The sequence below is a fragment of the Phoenix dactylifera genome, chromosome 5, assembly GCF_051530095.1.
Source record: "Phoenix dactylifera cultivar Ajwa chromosome 5, Ajwa_hap1_PhDact_Kaust_v1.1, whole genome shotgun sequence".
Taxonomy (NCBI): Eukaryota; Viridiplantae; Streptophyta; class Magnoliopsida; order Arecales; family Arecaceae; genus Phoenix; species Phoenix dactylifera.
In genome coordinates, this window is record NC_143194.1 from 21,717,556 (window position 1) to 21,724,493 (window position 6,938).

At 37.6% G+C, this 6,938-nt stretch overlaps 1 non-coding gene across 1 annotated transcript; it reads left to right on the top strand.

Annotated features, from left to right (window-relative positions):
• Positions 1 to 486: 486 nt before the first annotated feature.
• TRNAM-CAU (transfer RNA methionine (anticodon CAU)) lies at positions 487 to 558 on the top strand. Its single transcript has one exon. It is a non-coding gene; the product is annotated as a tRNA-Met (tRNA).
• Positions 559 to 6,938: the final 6,380 nt, after the last annotated feature.

Below are 6,938 nucleotides of genomic sequence, written 5' to 3' on the forward strand. Positions count from 1 at the left end.
GAGTCGCAGGAAACTTAAGGTTCAGTTGCACTTAAATTGCGAGTTCTATAATCTTTTCCTCCATCTCTGACTTGGAACATAAAAAATGGTTCAAGATGTGCAAGGACATTTATGTACATCTTTGTCTATATATTTCAATCTTCCCAACAAGAGAAAATGCATAGCATCCACAGGCCCAAACAGGCAGAGCCACAGAAATGGTTTCGGATCGGCTCCCAGAATGAGACCCAAGTATTCTTTTAGGCAACGATTGAGTCAAAAACTAACGAACTCATGTCAGATCGGATAGGTCAATCTGATCCATTTTCAGCCCTACTTATTGGCGCATCTTTTCAGGGGCGGCTAAAAATTTTTGACATAATTTTTTTTCTTTTTTTTTTTTAAAAAAAGGAATCGAAAGAAATGACAAAGGCGTTCGTCGGATGAGACGTGTGACAATGAAGTATAATTGGTTATAATGTTTTGAATTCAATACGATAAGCAGCCATCAGAGTGGCGCAGCGGAAGCGTGGTGGGCCCATAACCCACAGGTCCCAGGATCGAAACCTGGCTCTGATAAGGAGTGGCTTTCGCTTTTTGTTTCTTTTTTGTTTTTATTTATTTCTCAAACACTTGCATGGTTTCCTTTCTATTTTTCCTAAAAAACTTTGCAAGGTTCCGATTTAATTATATTCAACTTGTTCTATGCTTCACTTAATCCAAATTGTGGATGGGTTGAGCATATTGAGCCAATCTTTTTGGATTTGGATGATTGATTTATCGTGGGGTTAGGTTTGGTTTTTAATTGGTTACAGTGAGCCTTGATTAATTTTAACTTGATTATCTATTTGTGAACTAGGTGATAATCTTCGTTTTGAGGGAGAACGTAGGAAGCAAATCGCTTCCCCCATATTACTGGGTAAAAGCAAGGATGATTACAGTGAAAAGAATGGAAGAAGAGGACAGTGGTTACTAAGAGAGTACAATGGAGATCCTAGAATCAGAAGATTGGAGCTAATTAGATGTCAAGATATTTCTATGGCTCTCCAGGTTTTTCGCTAAGCATAAATTTCCTCAAAGTTTGAAGGTCTAAAGAGTTTTGGGAAGGACTGATTTAATGGAAAACCTTTTCCTTAGGAAAATTCTCTAATTCCTCTCATGTGAAACATGCTGATGATAAGCTCATTCCAAGCACTTCTTGAAGATGACTGAATTTTCTTGTGTCTCTAGGTGGTCCAGAATTATGTGATCATGTAATCTGATAAACTCAAATGCATTAACCTATCAAATCCATAAATAGTTTATCCAAATCTAAAATTCTCAAAATAAAAAGTGAATAATCACAATACAGAGATAGGTTAACAAACAACATATTGATCTTAAATGACCCCATGGATATGCCAAGATAGAGAAGATCAGCTACACATCTAGCTTTGGCAATCAATACTCTTGGAACATCACTAGTTCTTCTCTTCAGCAGGTATCAACAAATCAATTCCTGAATGTACTACAAATCTTTATCCCTAATGAATTATCGAACATAGTTGATTTTCAAAGTTAATGAAGCATGGTTATTAGCAACCTTTCCTTTAAAAAAATAAAGGAAAAAATGTATTGACAAAAAATTAGAATGTATCTCGCTTAAAATTGTTCTTTTAGATGCATGGAGCTTTACCACTCTAGGAGACAGGTGCTTCTAGATCTGCGAAGTAGCATATAACAAAGAAGCAATAGCCTAACAGAGGATAGCAAAAACTCTCTATTGAAATAGAAGAATGAGAGAAGAGAATTATATTTCTGCTTGTCTTTACAATGTACATGAGTAGCCTTTATATAGACTAGAAGGCTAACGAAATTTGGTACGGCCGAATAAGTTTGGCACAATCAATCACAAATCAATTAAGAAAAAATTTAGTAAGGTCGATTAAGTTTGGCATAATCAATCAATCAATGAACCTAATCAATCATATGATTTTGACGCTCTCTATGATAAAAATTTAGGAGATGTTACACTTTCTTCCTCACTTGGAGCACTGCAACCTTTGTTATTTTGAAACAAAATTATGATATAGGAAACCAGTGGTAAAACTGTGTGCAGATAGAGATACCAAAAGATTCATGGGATGTAAAATTTCTTTCAAGATCTTTGTAGGCTTTTGCCTCTTTTTCTTTTCCAACTTCGAAAAAGATGTGCTTGCTATAAGCCACCAGTGGTCACACAGGCACGCATGGACATGGTGGCACCTTGTCACAGAAGCTAGCATACGCATTAGCTAAAAGAACCAAACCTGCTGTTGATGGAGAGTCAAACCCATTCAACCAAGTGCGGACATTCTGGGTATCGACCATGCTATAATACTCCAGATCATGAGAAACTCTTTGTGTGATATCTCGCAATATTCTTGGGCAAGGCTCTACAGGTATGTATGTATCATGTATGTATGTAAGTATGTATGTATGTATATATGTGTTGGGGGAATACAGCTTCCCCCCTAGTACATGAGAACCTCGTCACCAGGAGACCGCATGACGGCCGACCTTGGGCGGCCGAGGTCGGCGTCCGACCCCGGAACATCCGACCCGGAGAGCTCCCGACCTCGGAAGTCCGTCCTCGCCGCCCACCTACCGCGGTTGTACCCTTCCGAAGTTTGGCCGGGGGCCATACCCTGCCACCGCCTCCAGCATTTAATACGCATGATCTCTGCAAACCCACGGCTCACTCAACAATTAATGCATATCTCCGACTCACTTAACAATTAATGCATATCTCCGACTCACTCAACAATTAATGCATATCTCCGGCTCACTCAACAATTAATGCGCGTGGCTCCTATTACCTACGGATCCTCAGCTCTCCACGGCAAATCGGCTCAGCAGGATCCGGTCGGCCGTGACAACTCTCTGATCCCGGCCTCACCTCCGACATCAAGGCATTAATTCATCTGATCGCGCGCCAACTCAAGCAACGTGCTGAGTCGTACGACGGCCTCGCCCTATCACATCACAGGTAATCCGACCCCCCTATAAAAATGGGACCCTTCCTTCCTGATGACCCAAAAATTGATTTAAAGATTAATTTTGATGATCACAAAACCTTGAAGTATAATTACTAATGCTTGTGTTGCAAGAAGAAAGATAATTTGTTTTGCAAGGAATATATCAAGTTGGAAAAATACAAGAAGGCTTCAAAAGCTCTCAAGAAAAGTTGGAAGAAAGCTACACTTCATTGGCCCAAGTTTCAAGTTCAAAGGATTCAAGTTGGAGGAGCAAAATCAAAGAAAGATTCAAAAGAATAGTCCTCGAGTCGACTCCTGGAAGTTCAGAGTCGACTCTGGCACTTTAAAGTTTCAAGGAACAGTGCTCGAGTCGACTCCGGGATTCTGCGAGTCGACTCCGACTGAGAACAAACAAAAAGACAGAGAGGTCAGCGCTACAGTGATCTCGAGTCGACTCCAACTTTAGTGCTACAGTGCGGAGTCGACTCCCAGATACAGTGCCGGCAGACTACTATTCACGAGTCGACTCCTATTTCAGCCGAGTCGACTCCTGCTTCAGCCGAGTCGACTCTAGCACGCTGGGAGGCATAACGGCTAGTTTTTTCTTGATTCCAACGGCTCTATTTTTGTCTCTAACGGCTAGATTTTTGTTTTCACTCCCTCTAAAGCTATAAAATCAAGAGGAGAGCTAGGAAAGAGGGTATGGAAGTGGAAGAAAATATTTAGAGAAGAGATTTGAAAGAGATTACAAGAAAAATCTCCCATAAGCACAAAAGGGCCATTCAAAGTAAAATAGAGAGAAGAAGAGCATCCAAGTGAATCCCAAAGCTTCCTCTCCATCCGTGTGCTGCCTCGGGGATCCTCTACTTCGTGCAAAATCAGAAGAGGGGCAAGTGAAGAAGAAGCCGAGTTCCTCCATCTACAAATTAATTTGAGGGCTTCTTCTCTTTTCTTTACTTATTTACATTTGCTATATTTGCTTATTTGAGAAGCTTGTATTTGATTTAAACTCTTGTTCTAATATCTTGTAACTTGATTCAATCAAGGGATTGAATCAAGGGGTTAAGGTTTGTTGGTGAGCCTTTGGGGAAAACCAATCGGGTTGATTGTGAACCCGGAAAACAATCATTGTAAGGTTGTGGTTGGTGAGCCTTTGGGAAAACCAACTAGGTTGGATTGTGAGCCCGTGAAAACAATCGGTAGGTTCTAGTCGGTGAGCCTGTAAAAACCGACCGAGTTCGTTGTGATCTCGCAAAACAACAAGTTGGGTTGTGAGCTTGTAAAACAACCGACTGTAATCTAAGGAATTATAGTGAAATTCTCAAGAGGTCTTGGGGAGTGGATGTAGGTGCTGGGGTGCACCGAACCACTATACATCTTTGTGTTTGTGATGCCTTATCTCTTGTATTTCATGCCTTCCATTCATGCTTGATTGTGTAATATCTCTAGCTTTGTTTTCTATAGAGTTATAAGTGATTTGCTTAGCTTCCACTCCATTCTTACCATACACATAGATTAAAATTGATCATACAACTATAAGTTGTTTTTAGATCAATTGCACCCTAAAGCCATAGTATAATTGCTCTAGCTTAATCTTCCACTACTTTACTTGTAATTGCCTAGAGCTTAAGTAAATAACATCTTATTATTCCGCTGCATTCTATTCAAAGTAAAAATTAGGGAACATAATTTTTAGAAAACCCAATTCACCCCCCCCTCTTGGGTTGTCACCTTGGGCAACAAGTGGTATCAGAGCAGGTGCTCTTTTATTAATTATAGTCTTAACCGACAAGAGCCAAAGATCATGACAACTCAAATAGATAGTTTTCTAGGAGAGGGACAGTTAATTGATAGGCCTCCACTGTTTAATGGCATAAACTACACATATTGGAAAGCACGCATGCGCATTTTTATTCAATCACAAAACTATTATTTATGAAAAATCATAATAAATGACCTTCACACACTCTCTCAAACTATTAATGAAAAGGACTTAGCACAATTGAATGCTAATGCTATGAACATATTATATTGTGCTATTCATGAAACGAAGTTTAATGAAATTTCTGCATGCTTATCTGCTAAGGAGATCTGGGATACTTTAGAAAATATTTATGATAAATCTCAGATTAGCTCACATGTGCTTCAATTGCGTACTAACAATGAGATTGCAGAATCCTCCATAGTAGCCGAGTCGACTCCCAGTTTGTCCGAGTCGACTCCTAGAGAAGAACAGTCTGAAAGGCAGAGACACAGTCTTGAAAACCCTGTGAACGAGTCGACTCCAAGTAGTTTCGAGTCGACTCCCAAGTTAGCCGAGTCGACTCCGACAAGGCCTGAGTCGACTCCGAGGCAGAACAGTTCAAAAGACAGAGAATCATCTTTTAGGCCTCTGAGAACGAGACGTCTCCCGAAGATCTCGAGTCGACTCTCAAGTCAGTCGAGTCGACTCCAAGTAAACCCGAGTCGACTCGAGGAAGAAAAAACAACAAAAAAATTCAAAAGCTTCCTAAAGACAAAGAAGAAGAGGAAGCAAGAAGAAAGGAAGAAAGAGATAAAAAGCAAGAAAGCCTTGACCAAGGAAGAGTCAAGCAAAAAATTGAAAGCTAGAAGCAACAATGAACTACAAGAGGTAACTAACTTATGTTTTATGGCATTAGAAGATAAAGTAGAATCTGAATCTAATTTTACACCAAATGAATTTCATGAAGAATATTCTTATGATGAACTATTAAATGCTTTTCATGATTTGTATGGTGAATGTAGAAAATTAGCTATCAAAAATAAAAATCTTAAAAAGCTAAATCTCGAAATCTCAAAAGAAAGAAATTCTATTGCTAAAATATATGACAAACTAAATTCTGAAAATGAAAGCTTAAGGTTAAATTCAGAACAATTGATTCGGAAAAATCAGAATTTAATTAAAAAAAATCAAAACTTAAGTGAAGAAATTAACCAATCAAAATCTCTTATTAACAAATTCACTGTAAGTTCAGAACGATTAAAATTGATGTTTGAAAGCCAATATGTTGCTTATGATAAATCAAAACTTGGCTTGACTCCTTTACTTGACAATAAATCTCTAGAGAAAAAGGTTATCAATGCATCAAGCAAACCATTAAATAAGATAACATATTTCAAACATGAAAAGAATGGACATAACAACTTTACCTATCGTTCTAACATAATTAAATCAAGTGGTAAAGTTATTACAATTAAACAAATTTGGGTTCCAAAAGGAACCATATGTCCTAACTCTCAAGGACCCAAGCAAGCTTGGGTACCCAAAATGAAAATATGAGGATGTAGACATAGGTGTGCCAAGATACCCATGGAACAAATGGAACTTTCATACAAATGGGTGTTCAAGACACACGTCAAAAATGAAACTTAAAACATACTTATGAAAAGCAATTTTAAATAATAAAAAAAATTTATAATAATAATAATAATGAAATCAGTAAACCTTGCATTTCATTATTATTTTTGCTTTAGTATTTGATTAAAATATGAATTGCAAGTATTGACCAATTTTGTGATATAGAAAATACTTTTGGAAATATAATCAAATCACTTCATTTTATAGTATACTTTACTCACTATTGGACAAGTTGCTAAAAGATTAATCAATTTATTAAGAATAACTCTATGAATTCTCTATATGCTTGATTGAGAGTTTTTATCCATGGCATTATTGTTTATTGATCATAGATATGATAATGTGTACTTGGTGTGCTTTTGAATATATGCACTATGAATACCAAGATTAAAGAAACCATCTTTGGCATATAAAATCAACTCATGCTAGTATGTACTTAATCTCAAAAGACCTTGCCATTGGCTTACTTAGATTATCTTCTGAAAGATCAAAGTTTACCATGCATGCTAACTAAGGAAACAAATAAAAATCAATTTCTAAATCTAAAGATGTTGTTTCCATCACTAAGTTTTCAAAAGCTTACA